Here is a 10,600-nt window from a genome sequence, read left to right on the forward strand (position 1 = left end):
CTTTGGTATTAATATTGAAAACGAATGTATAAACATAAAATGATCATATAGTTATGCAAAAGAATGATGAAAGATTTGAGAGCAATAGAGAACCGTTTTTGTGATTAAACAACCTTAGGAGTTGAATAGAAAGCCTGAAAAGCAAAACAAAACACATCGCACAACAAACACAAAAATGACATCTTCCTTCATTCAGTTTCTCGCAAATCAATTTCTTGAAAGACTGGTGTACTTGGGGGGCAGATGGGTTGAGTCATTCCCCAGCAAATTTATAATTATTATAACAACTTAACTTCTGATAAGTCAGATTGTCAATTACCTAACCCTTTAAGCCCTAACGGTGATCAGCATCAAATTTCTCCCTGTAATATCAATGCTTATTCAACCCCTGGGGTCATGAGAATAAAGGACATGATCACCCAAGGTGACTTTTCTTGATATTTTAATAACTTCTCCACAGTACTTTTATAAGAAAAGTATGAGGACAAGATAGGGGAATTTGTTCTTTGATATTAGGAGTTAATGCAAAGGTTGGTGACGACAACAAGGATGTGGAAGGAATAATGGGAAAACATGGACTGGGTAACATAAACGATAATGGTGAAAGGCTATGTGACTTCTGCTCAATGAACGGTCTTGTCATCACAGGAACATGCTTTCCACACCGAACAACTCATAAAGCGACTTGGGTGTCACCTGATGGAAGGACTCAAAATCAGATTGATCACATGATGATCCGTAAAGAATGGGGGAGGTCTGTGGAAGACACACGAGTGCACCGGGGTGCAGATGCAGCAAGCGATCACCTTCTGCTAATCATGAAAATAAAGCTGAAACTACATAGAAACCCAGATAGAGCAAAGACTAATGCAAGACTTGACACAAACAAACTGGAAAACGAAATGTTCAAGTCCAAGTTCAGCGTCGAACTGCGAAACAGATTTGCAGCATTAGAGGTCGAGGAAAACATCAATGAAGATTGCAAGCAAATGGGAAAAATTTACATAGAAACTGCTGAGAAAGTACTATGCTGGGCGAAAAAGAAAAACAAGCAGTGGTTGAGAGAGGAAACCTGGAAAGCAAAAGATCAACGACAGATGATCCACGACAAAATACACTGCACGAAATCAGAGAGAATAAAAAGCAAGTTACGAGTAGAGTACAAATTGAAAGACAGAGAGGTTAAACGCAGAGCAAGGGAGGATAAACGAGCTTGGCTAGAACAGTTAGGAAATGAAGCAGAAAAGTATGCCGAAAATGGGAGAAATAGGGAACTGTAGCAAACAGCAAAGAAAATCACAAACAAGAGACGGCGCCAAGTTGCAGCAATTAAGAACAAGAGGGGTGAGACAATAAAAGACAAGAATGCCAGACTTGAAAGATGGGCTGAACATTTTGAGGAGGTGCTAGTCAGGGAGGCCCCAATGAACCCAATTGAAGAGAACGAAGTGGAGGAAGACGAAATTAGCGAGATGGATACAACAGAGATAAGGGAGGTAGAAGTAAGGGAGGCACTGAAGAAGACAAAGAGTGGAAAAACACCAGGTATAGATGGCATTCCAGCGGAGCTGTACAAAGCAGATAGTGACGTGGCAGTTAAGGAGCTGACAAGACTGTTTGATAAGATATGGCACGAGGAGAAGGTACCTGAACAATGGAAGAAAGGCTTGATAGTAAAAATACCCAAAAAAGGCGACCTGAAAGAGTGCAAGAACTGGCGTGGTGTGACATTGTTACCTGTGGCTAGCAAAGTAATGGGCAGAGTCATCATCCAGAGAATCCACAACGGGGTAGACAGTGTCCTTAGAAAAGAACAAGCTGGGTTTCGAAAGAACAGGAGCACAGAAGACCAAATATTCATCCTCCGTAACATCATAGAATAGGTGAATGAATGGCAGGCGACGCTTTATGCACACTTTGTCGACTTTGAAAAAGCTTTTGACTCAGTACACCGCGAAGGACCTGTGGAAAATCATGAAGGCCTTTGGGATCCCAGACAAGCTGATAAGAATGGTGGAGATCATGTATGAAGACTTTGAATGTTCAGTACTGGATGAGGGAGAACAAACAAGATGGTTCAAGATCACAACTGGCGTTAAGCAAGGATGTGTCATGTCAGGTTTCTTATTCCTGCTTGCTGTAGACTGGGTAATGCGAAGAACAACAGAAGGACAAAGAAATGGCATCAGATGGAACTTTACAACTACACTTGAAGATCTCGATTTTGCAGACGATATAGTCCTTCTCTCATCAAAACACCAACAAATACAGGACAAGACCAACCGACTAGTAGATAATGCAGGGAGTGGGGCTGAAATTGAATGCGCAAAAATGCAAAGTGATGAGAATGAATGCACGAAGAGAAGACAACGTAATGATTGAAAGAAAGGAAGTTGAAGACGTCGAAGAGTTTGTATATCTGGGCGCGACTGTGACAAAAGAGGGTGGTGGCACGGAAGACATCAAGAAACGTCTAAGCAAGGCACAGGGAGCTTTCTACAACCTAAAGAAGATCTGGAATACAAGGAGCATTGGTCGGAATACAAAAATCAAACTGTTTAAGACTCTGGTACGACCAGTGCTATTGTATGGATGTGAAGCATGGAAATTAACAGCTGCCGAAGAGAAGAAATTGGATAGATTTCAGTTCACATGTCTAAGACGGATATTGAGAGTATGGTGGCCGCAACGCATGAGAAACGACACAATTTCAGAAATAACAGGCGTGAGAAAGATAAGTGACGAAATACGAAGGAGAAGATGGAACTGGATTGGCCATGTGCTTAGAAAGGACAGGAACGATGATTGTATGGTAGCAATGGGGTGGCAACCCGAGGGAAAGAGGAAAGTGGGGCGACCTAAAATCACGTGGAGGAGGACAGTGGAAAGAGAGTGCAGACAAGAAAGGTGGACCAGCTGGGCTGAAGCCAGGACTGCAGCAAAAGACAGGGCTGGTTGGAAAACGAAAGTTGCAGCCTTATGCGCCTCATGGCGCGGAGAGAACTAACTAACTAACTAACTATTAGGAGTTCAAGAATTAAACGACTTGACTCAGATTGGGTGAATTGGACAACCCTTGTTGAATTTGCGTAAAATTATACATGATGTTATCATCCCTTTCGGAGTATTTTACAAAATTAGTTGTTGTATCTTCTTCAAGTGGTCCATGCCATAAATACGACTTTCTGTTATAAAATATCAGCAGCTCGACGAGAACACTATCCTTTGATATGCTGCATGATGAGCGAATGAGCTTGAGTGGAAGCTGATTGGCTAAAAATGTCCATTAAACAAACTAATAGATGAGTTTTGCCCCGAGAACAGAGCCCAGAGGACTGCAGACCTTCAACAGAGAATGAAGTGGATGATCCTCCTTATAAGTTGTAACATAGATTAACTTTACTTTGAGTTCCAAAGAGGTGTGGGAACATTCTGGGTTGTTCACTTTACGCTCGACCGAGTATGAGCTTCGACATGATTATATCCTTTCTCTGCCAAAAGTTAACACGACTAAATATGGTCTCAAATCACGGAGATACTTTGCCGCAAAGATATGGAACGAGCTAACAAGTGATATTAGAATTAAAGCCGGCACTAATGAAGTGAAGAACAAAATCCGATCGCTTAAGCTTTGACTGTTATCGGAATTTTTTTTCATCCGATTCTTAGTTTAGTTTTTAGAGTTTTTATTTCAAAAAATTGTTATTCATTTTTTGTTTTTATTATTTTTAGTATATACTTGGCCGTGGATTACCTGTAAACAAGCTGATTAAGCCAAGCGTAAATCCCTCGTTAAATATAGTATCATTATCGTTATCTGTTTTGGGGTGTTTATCTTTTCTCAAGGTCGGGTTTCTAGGCTTTGCACTTAGTTTGAGTATCCAACCAACGTTTCTTCGTTTTTCCCATTTTATTTAACATTCGCTTTTGAGAAAACGAAAAGCGGAATTTTTCGGATTCGATTTCCTGCTTGTTTTTTATATGTTCTCTACGATTAGTTTCTACCGAAGATCGGGGTTGAAAGGCTTTGTAGTTAAAATTTAAGGTTTTTCGAGTTTGAGTTTCCAGCCAACGTTTCTTCAATTTTTTCCCCTACTTTTTAAAAGTCGCTTTTGAGATGAACGAAAAGTCGTATTTTTCAGATTCGGTTGCCTGCTGTAGTTGCTCGATTTCCTGTTTGATGTGATTTCGATCGATAAATTCTACCGTTTTGTAACGGCTAAATACTCCATACTCTAAACGAAGCTGTTCATGACCCCCGAAGCTTGCTTAGTGAGGGAACAAAGAAATCTTCTGTAAATGAGGACCTGTAAGGTGATCAAAAGTGGTACCCCCGCTTTACACCACGACTGGCATATGAATAACTTGTGATGACCCCGAAACAAAAGCTCTGTCATTTTGATTCCTGTTAAAAGCGTCCAACAAGCATCTTTCGAAGCAAATATTTTTGAATTTTCGTTGACCGTTATTAGGCCGTGCGCTGGTTAAACAGGCACTGTATCCTATTCATGATGTTACTATGAATGGCCAAAAACATATTTGAACTGACGGAATCGTTAACATAATGGTTCAGTTTCGTTAACAAGAACCCTACTACTACAAAGAAACTAGTGTTAGTTATCTTTGGCCGCGGATGGCCAAGATTGAAACGGATAACAACGCGAAAAATTGGCCAATTTTTTGAAGCTCTTCCAGTGTGTCTTCGAGAAATCGTTAAAAAACTGATTAATTTGGTTTATTCTTCCTAGGAAAAATCACTTAATATTTTCTTCTCGGTAATCTTTCATTCATTCAATCTTTATTTACACACAGTAGAAACATTCATCAGATCGATACAATATAAAACTACAAGATGAACTATGAATATGTAAGAGCAATTTGATGTTAGCGAAAAGTGCCTTGTCAAATGTTTGAGCAGCTTCGACCAAAACACAGAGAAATCTCAATGACAGCGCCCCTTTAAAACTAGCTCAGGGTTTATCCATGTGTTCGACATTGTGGAAGCTCTTCCTTTTCAATTCCACGTTCTCTCACTGATTCTCCAGACGCTGATTTTCGTGCGCCATATTCCCCAACACGAGCTTGCACAAGGGCCATGTTTAGTAAGAGTGAAGACAGAAATTTGCCGATTTCTCTAAAAAAATTGAACTTTCTGGCAATGTGTAAAAACAAAACCGGGGGCTTTCATTTGAAAAGTGACAGCCAGTTTGAAAAGAATATAGTTACAAAAACCTGTACACCACAAGAAACATCGGTATAGGAACGCAAAGTGCTACGAAGGTTTCTGTTTCATTTGACAAGTTGACTCTTAGTTGACAGTTTGACTCTGGAACCGAAGGTAAAAGGTATCGAACCTGTCGTTGATAAACATATCACCTGTTGTGACCTGTAACTTGTATTATTTTATTTAAAGCACTTAACACATTCCACTTTGGATCGGGCGTGTTGTATTTACTTAACCAAACGTCCTCGAAATCAACATCTTCTCATGAATAGTCAGAATTGAAGAAAAAAAAAATTAATGCTCTCAGGCATAAGTGTTTATTCAGATAATCCATGTATATAGCTTACGTCTGTTAAATTTGTGAGGTCTAAATTTTATGTTTACTCTTTAATATCTGAATTAATCTCCCACTATTTGAAAAACGATTTGACAAATGCCAAGGGTGACGGTTAAACGAGAACAATACAAACAATAAAATGTTAAATATCCATTACCCTACGCTGCTGCCAACTGGAATGTATAAGAGCCTGTCATGCAATGTTGGGTCTCCTCCCACCCCTTGTCCTAAGCGATGTCATCGTAACTTCGATTCTTGAAGACAAAACCCTATTATGAACGTGTTTTCCCTATTCCCAACCCAGAACAATCTCACAGCCACACAAATAGGGTACTGACCGCTGTGCCGGTAAAGGGCTACAAACTCTCCCAAATAAACCCACTTTAATTCTTTTCTTTTTTATTTTGTTTCCTAATTTTAATTTATGTGGAAAGAGGTCTTATAGTTCTCGTAAATTGAATTTCCGTGATTTCACTTGAGACTTGAAGTAAAAGGGGTTCAATAGACATTCGATATAATCGATTGTACATACGTACTGTAAATTCAAATTTTCTATTTTATAACAAACGCCAAATCCATCCTCCATAGTTGAAGTCAAATCGTTTTAAACCATATTTAACTCAACTCCTTTTTTAAATATACATGTGTTACAGAAACTCCTTTGACATCGGTTTTCATTATCCTTTTTCCCCTTTATTTCACTATAGAACATTCATTCTTGTTAACTACAGCGTTTGGTAATGTAACTCACAAGGGCAGCATAGCTGATGTGAAAAAATTAGCAATTACGAGGTTCAGCCCCTAGCCGTTTCGGTGAACAAATTGCATTAGTATTTGATCTCCTAGATGAGATAAGGGGTTAGTTTCTAAGGAAACTGTGGTGCTGCATCTGTGGGGAGTGGAAACAAATGTTTAGTTTTATCAACGTAGTTGATAACGTAATTTGGCAACCTAAAGAGATTCAAGTGCAGACGTTTCGAGCGTGAGCCCTTCGTTAGAGCGAATCTCTTTACGGTGGCCAATTTACCTTTAGTTATCAACTCTGTTGATAAACCAAACATTCGTTTCTCCTAGATTAGGCCAAAATGGCGGTTCTTAGGGTTGAAAATTACATAAAACCCAGGGGCTAAAATGAGTCACGGGGTGGGTTGCAACGGTTTTTTTTTTTTAATGCTCCAAATTGAGACCCAAATTGCTCCGCGAAGGATTGAATCACCCTTGGGGCAACAGAGCTATATCGGCACTTTGAGATTATAACAAACATTATGAATTTAGTATAGTTGTGCGTAACTGTCTTAATTGCTCTTAAGTCGTTCGAGTTATGTATTCGTACGTTCCATGTTCTTAGTTGCGATTACAAAACAATAATAATAAACGTTAAATTTTTTCGGCCTATTTTGGTCCAACATGACGAATAGTCCGCGTGGGTCGACCATAGGCTATGAGCGATGTTCAACTCAACGCATTTGCTCATAGAAACTTCGAGGTCGTAGAATTGCTAAACGGTCAGTGCCTTTTTATTAAACCGGCCAAAAATCTGCGTTAATCCATAATTGATCTTACAGGTTAAGAAATATCAACGACATAACACTGTGAAAAGGAAACGTAATCTTTTTCAATGATAAACTATAAGTGCACTAATGGAAATAATTTTTGTTTGACATTTAATGTTTTTTTTGTATGTTTCTGATTTCTCGTACGGCGAGTCGAACACCGAAGCAAGATAACAATATAGAATTGACTGTGTTAGTCAGTTTTAATTAAAAATTGCTGTACGTGGTGGTTATACTTTATTGTGGTCAGGTCTTTGATTTTCTTAGTGTTATCTTCATGAATTGATGAATTGATAAACTGATGTTTAACGTAGTCTTTTTGCTTCTTAGAGCTCAGATGTTGAAGAAAAATATCCAAATTCCTTTTTTGTGTGATACAATGAAGAACAAGTAGCACCATTCTACTACTCAGTAACTATTATTCGAATGGTCACACTTTAGGATTTCACCCACAGACTCAAACGTTAGAGCCACCTTGTACAGCATAATAAACAGCACCACAGGAAAGTACTGCTCAGTAGCTTTCATTTGAATGGTCACACTTTAGGATTTCATCCACACACTCAAAAGTTAGAACCACCTTTTACAGCATAATAAACAGCACCACAGGAAAGTACTGCTCAGTAGCTTTCATTTGAATGGTCACACTTTAGGATTTCATCGGCAGACTCAAAAGTAAGAACCACCTTGTACAGCATAATAAATTGTATGACAAGAAAGTATTGCTCAGTAGATTTCAAGTAACAATACAGAGTTTAACGACAGAGGAAAGAGCTAGGACCATAATAAACAGAACCACGCAAAAACACTGTTCAATTAACGAGAACGATTTTTATCCGCAGAATGGACAGTTAGAATCTTAGTGACGCAACGCAAGGGTGATTTTTGAGGTGAACAGGTTTCTTTTCATGAAGGTCAACAACTAATTCAAATTTTGCAGTTATCGCGGGGTGGAAATTTTCATTACGTTACAAATATGACACAAGCTTCATATACGACGTCATGAGAGGACATAGTGTCACCCCATTGCTTTCATTGTATTAAGCCCAGTGTTGCGTCTCAGCGGAAGCTGATTGGCTAAAAAAGTCTATTGTGACAAAGTAATAGATGGCTTTTGCGCCGAGAACTGAGCACAGAGGACTGCAGACCTTCAACAGAGGAGGAAGTGGACAATCCTCTTGGTAAGTTGTAACATAGGTTAACTTTACTTTGAGGTCCAAAGAGGTGTGGGAACATTGTGGGTTGTTCACCTTACGCTCGACCAAGTATGATTATATCCTTTTTCTGCCAAAAGTTAACACGACTAAATATGGTCACAAATCATGGAGATATTTTGCCGCAAAGATATGGGACGAGCTAACAAGTGATATCAGAATTAAAACCGGCACTAATGAAGTGATGAACAAAATCCGATCGCTTAAGTTTTGACTGTTATCGGAATTTTTTTTTCATCCGATTCTTAGTTCTTAACTTTTACAGTTTTTATTCCAAAAAAGTGTAGTTCATTTTGTTTTAGTTTTTATTTTTTTTTGGTATATACTTAGCCGTGGATTACCTGTAAACAAGCTGATTAAGCTAAGCGTAAATCCCTCGTTAAATATAGTATCATTATCGTTATCGGTTTTGGGGTGTTTGTCTTTTCTCAAGATCGGATTTCTAGGCTTTGCACTTAGTTTGAGTATCCAACCAATGTTTCTTCGTTTTTTCTATTTTGTCTAACATTCGCTTTTGAGAAAAACGAAAAGCGGGATTTTTCGGATTCGATTTCCTGTTTGTTTTTTATATATTCCCTACGATTAGTTTCTACCGAAGATCGGGATTGTAAGACTTTGTAGTTAAAATTTGAGGTTTTTTGAGTTTGAGTTTCCAACCAACGTTTCTTCAATTTTTTCCCCTACTTTTTAAAATTCGGTTTTGAGATGAACGAAAAGTCGTGTTTTTCAGTATTTGTCTGCTCTAAGCTTGCTTTAAGAATTTCATCGTCGTTATCAACGATGTGATTTCGATCGATAAATTCTACCGTTTTGTAACGGCTAAATACTCCATACTCTAAATGAAGCTGTTCATGCCCCCGAAGCTTGATTAGTGAGAGAACAAAGAAATCTTCTGTCGATGAGGACCTGTAACGTGATCAAAGTGGTACCCCCCCTTATATCACGACTGGCATATGAACAACCTGTGATGACCCCCAAACAAAAGTTCTGTCATTTTGATTCCTGTTAAAAGTGTCTAACAACCATCTTTCAAATCAAAGATTTTTGAATTTTCGTTGACCGTTATTAGGCCGTGCGCTGGTTAAACAGGCACTGTATCCTATTCATGATGTTACTATGAATGGCCAAAAACATATTTGAACTTACGGAATCGTTAACATAATGGTTCAGTTTCGTTAACAATAACCCTACTACTACATAGAAACTAGTGTCAGTTATCATTGGCCGCGGAAGGCCAAGATTGAAACGAACGACGCGAACTGAAAAAACTGGCCATTTTTTTTCAAGCTCTTCCAGTGTGTCTTCGAGAAATCGTAAAAAAACTGAATAATTTGGTTTATTCTTCCTAGAATAAAATCACTTAATATTTTCCTCTCGGTACTCTTTCATTCATTCAATCTTTATTTACACACGGTAAAAAAATTCATCAGATCGATAAAATATAAGACTGCAAGATGAACTATGAATATGTAAGAGCAATTTGATGTTAGCGAAAAGTGCCTTGTCAAATGTTTGAGCAGCTTCGACCAAAACACAGAGAAATCTCCATAAAAGCGCCCCTTTAAAAGTAGCTTAGAACCGAAGGTAAAGGGTATCGAACCTGTCGTTGATAAACATTTCTCAAACTCGTTAATAATTTATTAAGAGAAAACAAAGAAAATCACTACCGTGACCGTGGTTTGGATATGTGATCCTAATTACCATAAAATATTGCCAACTTTAGCCTTGAATTTCTCCAAGAATTATTGATCATTGGAGAAGCCATATCAAATACTCGAAAGTGTGTTTCATCAGATATCCAAACACCTCGAAGTCGTTTAAAAAAACTCGGCTGCGCCTCGTTTTTTCAACCTACTTCTCAGTGTTTGGATATGTGATGAAACACACCTTGTCGTGTTTGATATATTACATCACCTGTTGTGACCTGTAACTTGTATTATTTTATTGAAAGCACTTAACTCATTCCACTTTGGATCGGGTGTGTTGTTTTTATTTAACCAAACGCCCTCGAAATCAACATCTCCTCCTGAATAGTCAGAATTAAAAAAAAAATAGTGCTCTCAGGCATAAGTGTTTATTCACATAATCCATGTATATAGCTTACGTCTGTTGAAGTTGTGAGGTCTAAATTTTATGTTTTGTCTTCAATATCTGAATTAATCTCCCACTATTTGAAAAACGATTTGACAGACGCCAAGGGGCTTTTTTTCAACTTCATTTGGTGACGGTTAGACGAGAACAATACAAACAATAAAATGTTAAATATCCATTA

The 10,600-nt window shown here is 38.3% G+C and overlaps 1 protein-coding gene across 1 annotated transcript in view; it reads right to left on the reverse strand.

Moving 5' to 3' along the window:
• The window catches only part of LOC146462630 (ribitol-5-phosphate transferase FKTN-like), a 43,302-nt gene that overhangs the window by 18,211 nt on the left and 14,491 nt on the right, over positions 1-10,600 (reverse strand). The window lies entirely within an intron of this gene.

Source organism: Pavona decussata, unplaced genomic scaffold (assembly GCF_977016875.1).
Source record: "Pavona decussata unplaced genomic scaffold, jaPavDecu1.1 SCAFFOLD_186, whole genome shotgun sequence".
Lineage (NCBI taxonomy): Eukaryota > Metazoa > Cnidaria > Anthozoa > Scleractinia > Agariciidae > Pavona > Pavona decussata.